Consider the following 17,908-nt stretch of genomic DNA (forward strand, 5'->3'; position numbering starts at 1 on the left):
AAAGTGGACATAAAACAATGGAACCACACAGGGTTGGCTCCAGAACGAATGAAATGGGGGGGGGGGGCATTTTGTTTTCACGAGGGGGCACACATTTACAAAGCATGTATGAGAGTCAAAATAAGAGCAGACCTACATATTCTGCAGGAAAGTGTAGCTTCTGGCTGGCTTATACCCCTACATTTGGAGAATATGTGCTAAATCACTAAGTAAAAGAATAAAGTATAAATCTTATGTAGTGCACTAAAACAGAGCCATTAAACTTGAGACCCCTAGTGCAATAGCTCCTTAAAAACAATTCACCCCTTAATCACCATGATCCAAAACCCTTAAACTCATTCTCAAATCTTAATCATGTCCCCTAACAGCCATGCACCCCAAACCCCCCAATGCAATTAACCCCTTTGTTTGCAATAGTAGTGAGGATACTAGGTTTTCAGGTACTGGTAATTTTGTAGATTAGATTTAGTTATACCTGTTTTGCAATAACGAACGGATATCAGGCTACTTAATACAACCTATGTACTGTGAACCTACAGTGGTGTCACTAGGGTTGGTGTCACCCGGTGCGGTAAGTCATGGTGTCACCCCCCCCCCAGAAAGCAGACACACACAAAAACACAGGCACACACACATACAAACACTCAGACACACTTAAAAACATACTCAGATGCACACACAAACACTCGGAAACACACTCAGACACACACACAAAAACACACACATACAAAATATGTAAACTGCACTGCATTAATTATGAAGCTCATGCCTAGAGCTGCTCCATGGCTCAGCAGAACATCAAATGAAAGATAAACAGAGCACTCTAAAATAAATCACTGAAGAAAAGGTTTAGGCGCGCAAACTATGAAAATTCTGCTCTCTGACTCTGTTCCAAGTCTGTCAGTGCACAGCCCTGGGCCGCATGTCACTGAGCAGTGAGCACAGATAGGCAGGCAGGTTTAGGCTAGCAGCGCAACTTTGCAAGCCCCACGGCACACCCACAACATTCATAGTGAAATTAGGCAGGGGAGGAGCAAAGTACAAACAAGCAAAAGCAGTCAGGAAAACTATTTGTTGAAATTGCAGCACTGGCTCAAGGGGCAAAAAAATTGTGTGTCTACAACTTCCCCAGTCCCACTAATGTTCACAAATGCCAGCCTCTAATAAAATAATCTATGCATCTCAACATTGTATTTCTTTGAATTTCAATAAAAAAATGTTGGTGTCACCCCCTGGAGGGTGTCACCCAGGTGCGGCCTGCACCCCCCTAGTGACGCCACTGTGAACCTATAAGAATATGATTTTATCATATAAATATAAGTCTATAAATGGCTACCGGCCTAAGATCACAGTGCACTTTTGAGGCATCGATAGAAGCCGGTAGCCATATATAGACTTATATTTATATGATACAATCATATTCTTATCATGTTCTATTGTTTAAGAAAATGAGTAACTCACTATAGTTAGGTAAAATTAATAGGGTTAAAGACAAGCCCAAAAAGTCTCTAACTTCCAATTCCAAATAAGAGGTTAAGACACGGAGCTCCTTGCAGATGCGTGATGCAACCTCACAGTTCGGCAGCTAACTCCGCCCCAGCATGCAGCATTACATAACAATTCATTAGTTTATTTATTGTTTTTAAAGCGTATGATCATATCAATATTTTTTGAGGGGGCACAGCATTCCATTTGGGTGGGCATTGCCCCCCTATGCCCCCCCTTGGAACCGACCCTGGAACCACACAACACTAAATATATGCTCTGTGCATATACTATACATTCACAGGATCGTGTTCAAACTTTTGTGTACAGCTGCATATCAATATTTGTGCCCATTGTGCACATTTTAGTTATGTGCACATCCATGTGCTATGTGTTATATGGCTATGAGCACAGCCGGTGTGTGTATGTGTGTTATATAGCTATGTGCACAGCACAGTATGTGTGTATGTGTGTTATATAGCTGTGTGCACAGCATAGTGTGTGTATGTGTGTTATATAGCTACGTGCACAGCACAGTATGTGTGTATGTGTGTTATATAGCTATGTGCACAGCACAGTATGCGTATAAGTATTATATAGCTATGTGCACAGAACAGTGTTTGTATGTGTGTTATTGTTATATAGCTATGAGCACAGCCAGGTGTGTGTATGTGTGTTATATAGCTTTGTGCACAGCACAGTGTGTGCATGTGTGTTATATAGCTACGTGCACAGCACAGTGTGTGCATGTGTGTTATATAGCTATGTGCACAGCACAGTGTGTGCATGTGTGTTATATAGTTACCTGCACAGCACAGTATGTGTGTATGTGTGTTATATAGCTATGTGCACAGCGCAGTATGCGTATGAGTATTATATAGCTATGTTTAAAGAACAGTGTTTGTATGTGTGTTATATAGCTATGAGCACAGCCATGTGTCTGTGTATGTGTGTTATAAAGCTTTGTGCACAGCACAGTGTGTGCATGTGTGTTATATAGCATTGTGCACAGCACAGTATGCATATGAGTAATATATAGCTATGTTTACAGCACAGTGTGTGTATTTGTTATATAGCTATGAGCACACCCCGTGTTATATAGCTAGTGTTATATAGCTAGTGAACAGCACAATGTGTGTATGTGTTATATAGCTATGTGCACAGCACAGTGTGTGCATGTGTGTTATATAGCTATGTGCACAGCACAGTATGCGTATATAGCTATGTGCACAGCACCGTGTGTGCATGTGTGATATATAGCTATGTGCACAGCACATTATGTATGTATATGTGATATATAGCTATGTGCATAGCACAGTATGTGTGTATGTGTGTTATATAGCTACGAGCACAGCCCGGTGTGTGTATGTGTGTTATATAGCTATGCGCACAGCACAGTGTGTGTATGTGTGCTATATAGCTGTGTGCACAGCACAGTGTACGTATGTGTGTTATATAGCTATGTGCACAGCCCGGTGTGTGTATGTGTGTTATATAGCTATGTGTACAGCACAGTGTGTGTATGTGTGTTATATAGCTATGTGTACAGCACAGTGTGTGTATGTGTGTTATATAGCTATGTGCACAGCACAGTGTTCGTATGTGTGTTATTAAGCAATGTGCACAGCACAGTGTGTGTATGTGTGTTATATAGCTATGTGCCACAGCACAGTGTTCGTATGTGTGTTATTAAGCAATGTGCACAGCACAGTGTGCATATGTGTGTTATACAGCTATGTGCACAGCCTGGTGTGTGTATGTGTGTTATATAGCTATGTGCACTGTACAGTGTGTGTATGTGTGTTATATAGCTGTGTGCACAGCACATTATGTGTATGTGTGTTATATAGCTATGTGCACAGCACAGTGTGTGTATGTGTGTTATATAGCTGTGAGCACAGCACAGTATGTATGTTATATAGCTATGTGCACAGCACAGTGTGTGTATGTGTGTTATATAGCTATGTGTACAGCACAGTGTGTGTATGTGTGTTATATAGCTATGTGCACAGTACAGTGTGTCTATGTGTGTTATATAGCTATGTGCACAGCACAGTGTGTGTATGTGTGTTATATAGCTATGTGCACAGCACCTTTTGTGTATGTGTGTTACATAGCTATGTGCACAGCACCGTGTGTGTTTGTGTGTTATATAGTTATATGCACAGCACAGTGTGTGTATGTGTGTTATATAGCTATGTGCACAGCACAGTGTGTGTATGTGTGTTATATAGCTATGTGCACAGCACCGTGCGTGTATGTGTGTTATATAGCTATGTGTACAGCATAGTGTGTGTATGTGTGTTATATAGCTATGTGTACAGCATAGTGTGTGTATGTGTGTTATATAGCTATGAGTACAGCATAGTGTGTGTATGTGTGTTACATAGCTATGTGCACACAACCGTGTGTTTATGTGTGTTATATAGCTATATGCACAGCACAGTGTGTGTTGGTGTATTTTATAGCTATGTGTACAGCATAGTGTGTGTATGTGTGTTATAAAGCTATGTGCACGGCATAGTGTGTGTATGTGTGTTATATAGCTATGTGTACAGCATAGTGTGTCTATGTGTGTTATATAGCTACGTGCACAGCACAGTGTGTGTATGTGTTATATAGCTATGTGTACAGCATAGTGTGTCTATGTGTGTTATATAGCTACGTGCACAGCACAGTGTGTGTATGTGTGTTATAAAGCTATGTGCACAGTATAGTGTGTGTATGTGTGTTATATAGCTACGTGCACAGCACAGTGTGTCTATGTGTGTTATATAGCTATGTGTACAGCACAGTGTGTTTATGTGTGTTATATAGCTATGTGTACAACACAGTGTGCCTATGTGTGTTATATAGCTATGTGTACAGCATAGTGTGTGTATGTGTGTTATATAGCTATGAGTACAGCATAGTGTGTGTATGTGTGTTACATAGCTATGTGCACACTACCGTGTGTTTATGTGTGTTATATAGCTATATGCACAGCACAGTGTGTGTATGTGTATTTTATAGCTATGTGTACAGCATAGTGTGTGTATGTGTGTTATAAAGCTATGTGCACGGCATAGTGTGTGTATGTGTGTTATATAGCTATGTGTACAGCATAGTGTGTCTATGTGTGTTACATAGCTACGTGCACAGCACAGTGTGTGTATGTGTTATATAGCTATGTGTACAGCATAGTGTGTCTATGTGTGTTATATAGCTACGTGCACAGCACAGTGTGTGTATGTGTGTTATAAAGCTATGTGCACAGTATAGTGTGTGTATGTGTGTTATATAGCTACGTGCACAGCACAGTGTGTCTATGTGTGTTATATAGCTATGTGTACAGCACAGTGTGTTTATGTGTGTTATATAGCTATGTGTACAGCACAGTGTGTCTATGTGTGTTATATAGCTATGTGCACAGCACAGTGTGTGTATGTGTGTTATAAAGCTATGTGCACGGCATATTGTGTGTATGTGTGTTATATAGCTATGTGTACAGCACAGTGTGTGTATGTGTGTTATATAGCAATGTGCACAGCCCGGTGTGTATGTGTTATATTGCTATGTGTACAGCATAGTGTGTGTATGTGTTATATAGCTATGAGCACAGCATTGTGTGTATGTGTGTTATATAGCTACAGGCACAGCATAGTGTGTCTATGTGTGTTAAATAGCTATGTGTACAGCACAGTGTTTGTGTGTGTATAGTGTGTGTATGTGTGCTCTATAGCTGTATACAGAGCACAGTGTTTGTGTGTGTATAGTGTGTGTATGTGTGATCTATAGCTGTATACAGAGCACAGTGTTTGTGTGTGTGTATAGTGTGTGTGCTCTATAGCTGTATACAGAGCACAGTGTTTGTGTGTGTATAGTGTGTGCATGTGTGCTCTATAGCTGTATACAGAGCACAGTGTCTGTGTGTGTATAGTGTGTGTGCTCTATAGCTGTATACAGAGCACAGTGTTTGTGTGTGTATAGTGTGTGTGCTCTATAGCTGTATACAGAGCACAGTGTTTGTGTGTGTATAGTGTGTGTGCTCTATAGCTGTATACAGAGCACAGTGTTTGTGTGTGTATAGTGTGTGTATGTGTGATCTATAGCTGTATACAGAGCACAGTGTTTGTGTGTGTGTATAGTGTGTGTGCTCTATAGCTGTATACAGAGCACAGTGTTTGTGTGTGTATAGTGTGTGCATGTGTGCTCTATAGCTGTATACAGAGCACAGTGTCTGTGTGTGTATAGTGTGTGTGCTCTATAGCTGTATACAGAGCACAGTGTTTGTGTGTGTATAGTGTGTGTGCTCTATAGCTGTATACAGAGCACAGTGTTTGTGTGTGTATAGTGTGTGTGCTCTATAGCTGTATACAGAGCACAGTGTTTGTGTGTGTATAGTGTGTGTGCTCTATAGCTGTATACAGAGCACAGTGTTTGTGTGTGTATAGTGTGTGTGCTCTATAGCTGTATACAGAGCACAGTGTTTGTGTGTGTATAGTGTGTGCATGTGTGCTCTATAGCTGTATACAGAGCACAGTATTTTTGTGTGTATAGTGTTTGTATGTGTGCTCTATAACTGTATACAGAGCACAGTATTTGTGTGTGTGTGTATGTGTGCTCTATAGCTGTATACAGAGCACAGTGTTTGTGTGTGTATAGTGTGTGCATGTGTGCTCTATAGCTGTATACAGAGCACAGTATTTTTGTGTGTATAGTGTGTGCATGTGTGCTCTATAGCTGTATACAGAGCACAGTATTTTTGTGTGTATAGTGTTTGCATGTGTGCTCTATAGTCTATAGATGTATACAGAGCAGTGTTTGTGTGTGTATAGTGTGTGCATGTGTGCTCTATAGCTGTATACAGAGCACAGTATTTGTGTGTGTATTTGTCCTCTATAGCTGTATACAGAGCACAGTCTTTGTGTGTGTATTTGTGCTCTATAGCTGTATACAGAGCACAGTCTTTGTGTGTGTATAGTCTGCTCTATAGTTGAATACAGAGCACAGTGTTTGTGTGTGTATAGTGTTTGTATGTGTTCTCTATAGCTGTATACAGAGCACAGTGTTAGTGTGTGTATGTGTCTGTGTCTGCATGTGTGCTCTATAGCTGTATACAGAGCACAGTGTTAGTGTGTATATGTGTGTGCATGTGTGCTCTATAGATGTATACAGAGCACAGTGATAGTGTGTGTATGTGTGTGTATGTGTGCTCTATAGCTGTATACAGAGCACAGTGTTAGTGTGTGTATGTGTGTGCATGTGTGCTCTATAGATGTATACAGAGCACAGTGTTTGTGTGTGTATAGTCTTCTCTATAGCTGTATACAGAGCACAGTCTTTGTGTGTATAGTGTGTGCATGTGTGCTCTATAGATGTATACAGAGCATAGTATTTGTGTGTGTATAGTCTTCTCTATAGCTGTATACAGAGCACAGTGTTTGTGTGAGTATAGTGCGTGCATGTGTGCTCTATAGATGTATACAGAGCACAGTGTTAGTGTGTGTATGTGTGCTCTATAGCTGTATACAGAGCACAGTGTTAGTGTGTGTATGTGTGTGCATGTGTGCTCTATAGATGTATACAGAGCACAGTGTTTGTGTGTGTATAGTCTTCTCTATAGCTGTATACAGAGCACAGTCTTTGTGTGTATAGTGTGTGCATGTGTGCTCTATAGTCTATAGATGTATACAGAGCACAGTGTTTGTGTGTGTATAGTGTGTGCATGTGTGCTCTATAGCTGTATACAGAGCAAAGTATTTGTGTGTGTATTTGTGCTCTATAGCTGTATACAGAGCACAGTCTTTGTGTGTGTATAGTGTTTGTATGTGTGCTCTATAGATGTATACAGAGCACAGTGTTTGTGTGTGTATAGTCTGCTCTATAGCTGTATACAGAGCACATTGTTTGTGTGTGTATAGTCTGCTCTATAGTTGTATACAGAGAACAGTGTTAGTGTGTGTATGTGTCTGCATGTGTGCTCTATAGCTGTATACAGAGCACAGTGTTAGTGTGTGTATGTGTGTGCATGTGTGCTCTATAGATGTATACAGAGCACAGTCTTTGTGAGTGTATAGTGTGTGTATGTGTGCTCTATAGCTGTATACAGAGCACAGTGTTAGTGTGTGTATGTGTGTGCATGTGTGCTCTATAGATGTCTACAGAGCACAGTGTTAGTGTGTGTATGTGTGTGCATGTGTGCTCTATAGATGTATACAGAGCACAGTGTTAGTGTGTGTATGTGTGTGTATGTGTGCTCTATAGCTGTATACAGAGCACAGTGTTAGTGTGTGTATGTGTGTGCATGTGTGCTCTATAGATGTATACAGAGCACTGTGTTTGTGTGTGTATAGTCTTCTCTATAGCTGTATACAGAGCACAGTCTTTGTGTGTATAGTGTGTGCATGTGTGCTCTATAGATGTATACAGAGCATAGTATTTGTGTGTGTATAGTCTTCTCTATAGCTGTATACAGAGCACAGTATTTTTGTGTGTATAGTGTATGCATGTGTGCTCTATAACTGTATACAGAGCACAGTATTTGTGTGTGTGTGTATGTGTGCTCTATAGCTGTATACAGAGCACAGTGTTAGTGTGTGTATGCTTGTGCATGTGTGCTCTATAGCTGTATACAGAGCACAGTGTTAGTGTGTGTATGTGTGTGCATGTGTGCTCTATAGATGTATACAGAGCACAGTGTTTGTGTGTGTATAGTCTGCTCTATAGCTGTATACAGAGCACAGTGTTTGTGTGTGTATAGTGTGTGCATGTGTGCTCTATAACTGTATACAGAGCACAGTATTTGTGTGTGTGTATGTGTGCTCTATAGCTGTATACAGAGCACAGTGTTAGTGTGTGTATGTGTGTGTATGTGTGCTCTATAGCTGTATACAGAGCACAGTGTTAGTGTGTGTATGCTTGTGCATGTGTGCTCTATAGCTGTATACAGAGGCAGAGCACAGTGTTAGTGTGTGTATGTGTGTGCATGTGTGCTCTATAGATGTATACAGAACACAGTGTTTGTGTGTATAGTGTGTGCATGTGTGCTCTATAGATGTATACAGAACACCGTGTTTGTGTGTGTGTGTGTGTGTGTGTATAGTGTGCTCTATAGATGTATACAGAGGCAGAGCACAGTGTTAGTGTGTGTATGTGTGTGCATGTGTGCTCTATAGATGTATACAGAACACAGTGTTTGTGTGTATAGTGTGTGCATGTGTGCTCTATAGATGTATACAGAACACCGTGTTTGTGTGTGTGTGTGTGTGTATAGTGTGCTCTATAGATGTATACAGAGCGCAGTGTTTGTGTGTGTGTATATAGTCTGTTATATAGCTGTATACAGAGCACAGTGTTTGTGTGTGTGTGTATAGTGTGCTCTATAGCTGTGTACAGAGCACAATGTTTGTGTGTGCCCTACAAAGCTAGGATGTGTGTATATTTATTTACTCTGCAATGCATGCTATTTATGTTTGTGCACACCTCTCTACAGTGAAATGACTAATCCATCTCCCTGTATCACTGTGCAGCTCAAACAGATTGGAACATTAGCTGGTAATAGACAGTAATAACAGCAGATTGCAGAAGGTGCCTGCGTCAGTGAGTGAAGCCATGTGTGTGAGTCTGCATGTGCCACTCTTATTAAGCCTCCATTACAGATCATCCTCAGGGACACAAAAGCAGAAACATGTACAGAAGTGACAATGATACCTGCTGCTTCCCAAGCCCTTACTTCTACAGACCCCTACTTGTTTACCAGTCATTTCTCAACTGCTTTTCGGCATCTTCTCCTCTTCTCATTTTTAATAAGATCCCCAGCTCATATCTTAATAGAGTATACAACACATCCCCCCTTATTTATCTCAAACGTCTGGGTATAATATTAAAAATCCATATGAAGGGAACGGGCAATTAAAGGGACACTGAACCCAAATGTTCTAATTTACTCCTATTATCAAATTTTATTCATTCTCTTGGTATCTTTATTTTAAATGCAAGATGTAAGTTTAGATGCTGGCCCCATTTTGGTGAACAACCTGGGTTGTCCCTTGCTGATTGGTGGATAAATTCATCTACCAATAAAAAAGTGCTGTTCAGAGTTCTGAATCAAAACATAGCTTAGATGCCTTCTTTTTCAAATAAAGATAGCAAAGAGGAAAAATTGATAATAGGAGTAACTTAGAAAGTTGCTTAAAATTTCATGCTCAATCTGAATCACAAAAGAAAAAATTTGGGTACAGTGTCCCTTTAAGGTCAGATCATCTTTAATTGCCCTGAAAAGAGCATTTAGCTCTTTTAAGAATTGCCCATCCCTAAACTAAAAAAACAAGAAAACACCCCCCCAAAAAAAACTATGACTAACCGCCGAGAAACAACTTACAGTTTTTGAAGTCCCACTTGATTGATCTTCATCCAGGCAGCAAAGTCCTCATCCAGGCGGCATCTTCTATCTTCATCCCAGCGGTGCAGAGCGGGTCCATCCTGAAGACATTTGGCGCTGAGCATTCTCTTCATACGGTCGCCGCCATACACTAAATCTTCAATGCAAGGTATGCGATTCAAGATGGTGTCCCTTGCATTCCTATTTGCTGATTTTGGTTTTGGAAATTTAAAATCAGTCAATTGGATGAGAGCTACTGAAATTCTATTGGCTGATTTGAAGAACCAATAGAATTTCAGAAGCTCTCATCCTATTGGCTGTTTTGAACAGCCAATAGGATTTCAGTAGCTCTCATCCTATTGGCTGATTTGAACTTCCAAAATCAAATCAGCCAATAGGAATGGAAGGGACGCCATCTTGAATCGCGTACCTTGCATTAAAGATTCAGTGTACGGCGGCGACCATATGAAGAGGATGCTCCGTGCCGGATGTCTTCAGGATGGACCCGCTCCGCGCCACTGGGATGAGGATAGAAGATGCCGCCTGGATGAAGATAGAAGAGGCTGCCTGTATGAATACTTCTCGCCGCCTGGATGAGGACTTTGCCGCCTGGATGGAGATAGAAGAGGCTGCCTGGATGAAGACTTCTCGCCACCTGGATGAAGATCGTTCAAGCGGGACTTCAAAAACTGTAAGTGGATCTTCGGGGGTTTGTGATAGGTTTTTTTGGGTGTTTTTTTTTTTTTTTTAGTTTAGGGATGGGAAATTTTCAGGGCAATGCAAAAAAGCTAAATGCCCTTTTCAGGGCAATGGTTAGCTTAGGTTTTTTTTTAGATAGTTTTTTTTTTATTTTGGGGGGTGGGGGTTTGTAACGTTAGTGTGTCTTTGTATTTTTTTTTTTTTCAGGTTAAAGAGCTGTTGAATTTAGGGCAATGCCCTACAAAAGGCCCTTTTAAGGGCTATTGGTAATTTATTCTAGATTAGGTTTTTCATTTTGGGGGGTGTTTTTTTTTTTTTTTTTTTTTAAATGGGTATTAGAATAAGAATATTTTTTTATTATTTTTGTTAATTTGTTTGTTATTTTGTGTAATGTATTTTTTCATTTTGGGGTGGGGTTTTTATTTTTTTAAAAGGGTATTAGAATAGGAATAATTTTTATTATTTTGGATAATTTCGTTTGTTATTTTTTGTAATGGTAGGTTTTCTATTTTTTTTATAATTTTAGTCTTTGTAGGTTTTTTTATTTTTCTGTAATTTTAGTGTTTTTATTTTTGCAATGTTAGTTTTTAGTGTAAGGCAGCTTAGGTTTTATTTCACAGGTAAGTTTGTATTTATTTTAACTAGGTAGTTTTAAATAGTTAATAACTATTTACTAACTAGTCTACCTAATTAAAATAAATACAAACTTACCTGTGAAATAAAAATAAAACCTAAGCTAGCTACAATATAACTATTAGTTATATTGTAGCTTGTTTAGGTTTTAGTTCACAGGTAAGTATGTATTTAGTTTTAAATGGGAATTATTTAGTTAATAATTGTAAGTTTAATTTAGCTCTATTTTAATTATGTTAAAGTTAGGGGGGGGTTAGGGTTACGTTAGGGTTAGGTTTATGGGTTAATATAGTTTAATTTAGGTTGTTGCGATGTGGGGGGCTGGCTGTTTAGGGGTTAATAGGTTTATTTAGTAGTAGTGATGTGGGAGGCCAGAGGTTTAGGGGTTAATAGCTTTATTTAGTTGCTGGGATGTCGGGGAGCAGCGGAATGGGGTTAATATCTTTATTTTAGTAAGGGCGATGTTGGGGTGCGTGAGAATAGGGGTTAATAACTTTAGTATAGTGGTGGCGACATCAGGAGCAGCAAATTAGAGGTTAATAGTTTTATTTAGGTGGCAGCGATATCGGGAGCAGCAGATTAGGGGTTAATAATAACATTATGTAGGTGGCAGCATGTCGGTGGCAGCAGATTAGGGGTGTTTAGAAGTGGGGTTTATGTTAGGGTGGTCTTTTTCCCCATAAACATCAATGGGGCTGCGTTGCGGAGCTTTTTTTTTTTAACCCCCTCTCCCCATTGATGTCCATGGGGGAAGTGTGCACAAACACGTCAAAACAGAGCTTTTATTTTGTGCGGTATGGAGCTTAAAAGCACCATATCGCACACACATGCCGGCTGTTTCAAAACTTGTAATGGCTGCGCTATAGGGGGTTAAATAACGCAACTTTTGTTGCGTTTGTTAATTACCCTATAGCGCGCATAACTCGTAATCTAGTTGAAAGTTAGTGGATAACTAGAGATCCACAAAAATAATGCAATAACAACACTCTATGCCCAGACCGAAAGGCAAGAAAATTTCCGGTGTAAAATTAAAATATAACTTTTATTGTATTAAATTAAAATAAAGCTGGGGGAACTTCCGGGCAGCGGCCATGACAGGCTGCAAATTCATCAGCTCCTATAACTCTCTGCACAAAAACGAGTAAAATTCCTTTTCTATCACTCCTTTACATACATCCTTTGGACTTTGGATATAAAGGAATGTGAGTCTGTCCACACCATATCATTATCTTTGGTGTAGAGACAATACCCAGCGTGCCGGAAGGATTTAAGGATTGCGGCCTACCATCTCATTAACCCCCCGGCGGGACATAAGTTTGTCTCCGTCGTTAAGAAGCAGTGAATTCCGCAAAACACTGCAAACTTTCTCCACTCCAAGGCACAACATATTTACAGGACACTATTGCTTGTTATACCCTCGCTCACTGTGTTCTCTTATATACCCGTTATGATGATCTCCTCAAGCTTCCTGGGAGAGTTGCGCAGCTTGCTGCAAAACCATCACGCCGCTCTAGAAAATGAGCTTGTTATGGCTCTGGGTCTCGACAGGCTAATTTACCCTGCATCTTTACCCTACCGGCAGCTTGCAAGAAAGAAAGGGGGGAGGCTGACGCTTTGGGGCCCCGGCGTTTAGCCCCTTCCTCTAACACACCATCTGAGAGCAGACAGCCTGGATCCATGAGAGCAGCACCGCAGATTGCTTCAAAGCTGGGTGTAACGATAACTACCGCTTCACAGAACCCTACCAACAAGCCTCAAGTATGTGTAAGTGCTTTAATAGGTTTACAACTAGAAAGATTGCAGGTGCGAGGAAACATAGAAAGCAACAGGCAAATGCCTTTAGCACAAAAGCAAGACTGCTCCAATGTAATTCCTCTGCTGCGGGCTACGTGCCCTCCTCTAGCTGTGATAAATCTGCATATGCTCCTTCATAATGGAAATCACTGCTTGTCAACGAGGATATGGCCACATATACACTATCTTGTTGTCTGGGACCCAGGAGTCTTGCCTCCCTTTCATGCTCGAGAGGGGACTTGAGAGCCGATTGATATGGCAGTTGCCCGATAAGGGAACATTAAGGTACACTGCACTGAATATGTGGCCAGGAGCGAGATAACTTTGTAGCCCATTACTATCACAGACATTGTCTCCTTGCTCCCCACATGATGGTTGTTGGACCTCTTCACATGAACGCTAAGTTAATGTCAATGTTCCTGCTCATATTGTTTATTTGTACTTATATTTTTTATATGACTTAACATAGACTGGTGCTGAACTTTGGTGCAGACTCAAGGTGAACATAACTCGTGATTCTGTTGTTGCATAATATTCTTTGTGTTCAAACATTGTGCATGTCTTTGAATTTTACTCTGAGGCTACAACCCCCTCTATATCAATGCAGGCTGGTCCTGTAAACATATCCCTTAATTACTTTTATTTTGAGTCATGTGGATGTTCACACTTTTAATACCCTGGCCAGGTTTGAAGGTTGAATATCCGTAGGAGGGAGTACTATATTATACTGCTTATGTTTTAGTATCAGTATTTCCATTTAGAACCCCAACATAACTTAAACACTGTTGCATATCACCCAGCCACACTGACCTCTACAGTTTCAATATAACCCTTTTTCTTTCATATGTAATTGGGGGGCCCCTCAGACTAGTAGTTGCATCATCTGATAACTGGATCTAAATTAATGTCACTTGCCAATTGTTTCACAAGAATATGCGCCATCTTCTTTATGTTTAATTGTTTCACAAGAATATGCGCCATCTTCTTTATGTTTAATTGTTTCACAAGAATATGCGCCATCTTCTTTATGTTTAATTGTTTCACAAGAATATGTGCCATCTTCTTTATGTTTAATTGTTTCACAAGAATATGCGCCATCTTCTTTATGTTTAATTGTTTCACAAGAATATGTGCCATCTTCTTTATGTTTAATTGTTTCACAAGAATGTGCACCATTTTTTTTTTTTTTTTTTCACACAACGCCTTAGCATAGCATAATATGGTGAAGGGGTAATGTTAGGCAGCTCATCCTTCTGGCACTACCACTTAGATATTCAGTTCTAATAATTTTGTGGTACAAGAAAAGACGCATTGATCTGGAGCAGGGATTTATAATTGACTATTAAGAAATCCTAGCATAGCACATAGTCCTTGCAGCCTGTTTGTTTCCAGTTAATCCCCCCCTCCTCTACTCATACATTAACAGGGACCTCTAGAGCCATGCTTAAGTTTTATGATTACAGTAAGCATTCTCTTACCTTTAGCATTACTCCTTTCATTTTCCTTTCTTTTTTTTTCATGTATATATCAAAGGTTTATACCTTGATTGTTGTGCCTGCCTTATAGTTAGCAAATATCGCATTATAAAAATACAAAATATGAGGTGAAACCAATGGGATCCATGAGCGGTCTCTACTATTCCAGATGGACTTCTATAAAATGCATTATTTTCCTATGGAGTGGGGTCCAAAAGTGGCCTCCTCTCTGGATAAAAGAAGTCTTTGATTATTATAGGCATTTACAAACTATGTCTTCTAATAGCATAATAGATACTGCCAACCTCAGGTTGTGTAGCTCACTATGTATGTTGTATAGATACATCTTGTTGTTGCTTCTTGTTCTTAAGTAATTGTATGATGCTCCATTGTTTTACTTGTATGCCGAAACTTTCCCTCAATAAAAAAAAAAAAAAAGAAAAAGAAAAAAAAAAAAAAAATTAAAATAAAGCTACGAAAACACACAAAAATAGTCAAAATACAACAATGTGAGGCAGTATCCAAATACAGAATGAATGTGGTGATTAGGTAATGGTATCTGCCTTAGAATTTAGAGTATCAAAATCACCCCACTTCTAATAATAAATGCCAGAGCCTTGTTCTTCTAGTGTATAGGTTATTTAGCTGTAGTGATATCAATAAGAGGATCCATGTGAGGTAGTGGTAGTTCCACTAATGGTCACACCACGCATTACAGTTAAAGGGACAGTCTAGTCAAAATTAAACTTTCATGATTCAGATAGGGCGTGTAATTTTAAACAACTTTCCAATTTACTTCTATTATCTAATTTGATCAATTCTTTAGATATCCTTCGTTGAAGAAATAGCAATGCACATGTCTGAGCCAATCACACGAGGCCTCTATGTGCAGCAACCAATAAGCAGCTACTGAGCATATCTAGATATGCTTTTCAGCAAGTGATATCAAGAGAATGAAGCAAATTAGATAATAGAAGTAAATTAGAAAGTTGTTTAATATGACATGCTCTTTCTAAATCATGAAAGAAAAAATGTGGGTTTCATGTCCCTTTAAATGCCTGTATATAGAGTCGAAATAAATAGCAGGTGATAGCAGGGGTAGATAATATCTATCTATGCAAAATCCCTGTGTGGTAAACTGTATCCGAGTTGTCACATCAAAGTGTTAACAGTTTCTGTATAAAGGCTTCAATATTTTAGGGTTGGGACCATATAACATTAAAACAGTAATCATATTTTTATTGCAATGTTGTTTGCGTAGTGTTATGCTAATACACATATATTTACAGCTCATGTAGTGTGAGCAGAAAGGTTGGATGATCACTATCTATATGTCCAACGCACGTGTTCTACCTACATTCGACCAACTACTAATACTACCATTTGGCCGTTAACCACACTTTGCATGTGATTAGTATAAACTGCGTTTTACCTAATGACCTTGTCAGGTCCCACAGGAAAGAAAGATTGCTATATGGAATCAATGCAACAATGTTGCTATATTGCCCCTGTTATGGTATAAAGTATCTATCAATTGAATAACTGCTATATTTACCACTGTCCCAGTTATACAATAACTAGCAAAATTCTGTTGTTGCTACTGACCGCATAGGGTCCCACAGGAGGAAATCATTAGCTCTATTACAAATGCAACTATGGTGCCGTTCTCCCCCTGCGTGGTGTTCTCGTTGTGGGCTATATATCGTCAGCTATGTGATATAAGAGGCTGGTATGAAACGGGTTGTCAATGTGTCACACACCTCCCCACTGCTTCTCTTTTAGATTATGCAGCGTAGATAATAAAAAGTCTTATGTTAATAAAGTCTTAGGCCCCTAGTTATCAAGCCGTCAACTTCAAATACGCTGGAATTCCGCAGCGTATTTGTGGCGAGGCTGATTCGCCTAAGTTATCAAGCCCTACACACCGGCAAAAGTAGAATTTAGTGACGTAAGCTTCGAATCCACCGGATTCAGTCCGACACAGATCGATTCTTACGTCACTCCAGATGTTTCCGCACACAAATTCGGCACAATCTGACTACTTTTGCTAGTTATCAAAAAAACTAGCAGGTACGCAAATAAATGTATTACCCTCTAAACCGCCGCTCCTGGAGCCCACCACCACTCTAATAAACTGATTAACCGCTAAACCGCTGCTCTCGGACCCGCCGCCACCTATATTAAACGTATTAACCCCTAATCTGCCCCCCCTACACCCGTCGCCACCTATAATAAATTTATTAACCCCCTATCCTGCCCCCCCCTACACCGCCGCAACTATAATAAAATATTAACCCCTAAACCCTAAGTCTAACCCTAACCCTAACACCCTCCCTAACTTAAATATTAATTAAATACATCTAAATATTATAACTCTTATTAACTAAATTAATCCTATTTAAAACTAAATACTTACCTTTAAAATAAACCCTAATATAGCTACAATATAAATAATAATTATATTGTAGCTATCTTAGGATTTATTTTTATTTTACAGGCAAATATCTATTTATTTTAACTAGGTACAATAGCTATTAAATAGTTATTAACTATTTAATAGCTACCTAGTTAAAATAAAGAGAAAATTTACCTGTAAAATAAAAACCTAACCCTAAGTTACAATTACACCACATACCCCTAATCTAACCCAAACCCCCCTTAAATAAACCTTACACTACCCCTGAAGATCATCCTACCTTTAGCCGTCTTCAGTCAGCCGGACCACCGATGGAACAGAGGCGGCGTCTTCAATCTTCATCCCTCCGGAGCAGAGCGGAGCCATCTTCAGACGAGCCGACGCGGAGCCATCTTCTTCCACCGACGACTGAACGACGAATGACGGTTCCTTTAAGTGACGTCATCCAAGATGGCGTCCCTCGAATTCAGATTGGCTGATAGGATTCTATCAGCCAATCGGAATTAAGGTAGGAAAAATCTGATTGGCTGATTAAATCAGCCAATCAGATGGAAGTTCAATCGGATTGGCTGATCCAATCAGCCAATCAGATTGAGCTCGCATTCTATTGGCTGATTGAAGACGCCGCCTGGATGATGACTTCAATCGGATGGAAGACTTCTTCAGCGCCCCTTGGATGATGACTTCAGTCGGATGGAAGACTTCTTCAGCGCCCCTTGGATGAAGACTTCGGCCGCTGCGGATCTCCTCTTCTGTTCCATCAGTGGTCGGCTGGCTGAAGACGGCTAAAGGTAGGATTATCTTCAGGGGGTAGTGTTAGGTTTATTTAAGGGGGTTTGGGTTAGATTAGGGGTATGTGGATGGTGGGTTTTAATGTTGGGGGGGTTGTATTTTTTTTTACAGGCAAAAGAGCTGAATTTCTTTGGGGCATGCCCGCAAAAGGCCCTTTTAAGGGCTGGTAAGGTAATAGAGCTTTGAACTTTTTAATGTAGAATAGGGTAGGGCATTTTTTTTATTTTGGGGGGCTTTGTTATTTTATTAAGG

General features: G+C 39.8%; 1 protein-coding gene across 1 annotated transcript in view; it reads right to left on the bottom strand.

Moving 5' to 3' along the window:
• Positions 1–17,908, bottom strand: part of CCDC33 (coiled-coil domain containing 33) — a 159,587-nt gene that overhangs the window by 113,369 nt on the left and 28,310 nt on the right. The gene's annotated exons all lie outside the window — the stretch shown is intronic.

The sequence above is a fragment of the Bombina bombina genome, chromosome 6 (genome assembly GCF_027579735.1).
Source record: "Bombina bombina isolate aBomBom1 chromosome 6, aBomBom1.pri, whole genome shotgun sequence".
Classification (NCBI taxonomy): Eukaryota; Metazoa; Chordata; class Amphibia; order Anura; family Bombinatoridae; genus Bombina; species Bombina bombina.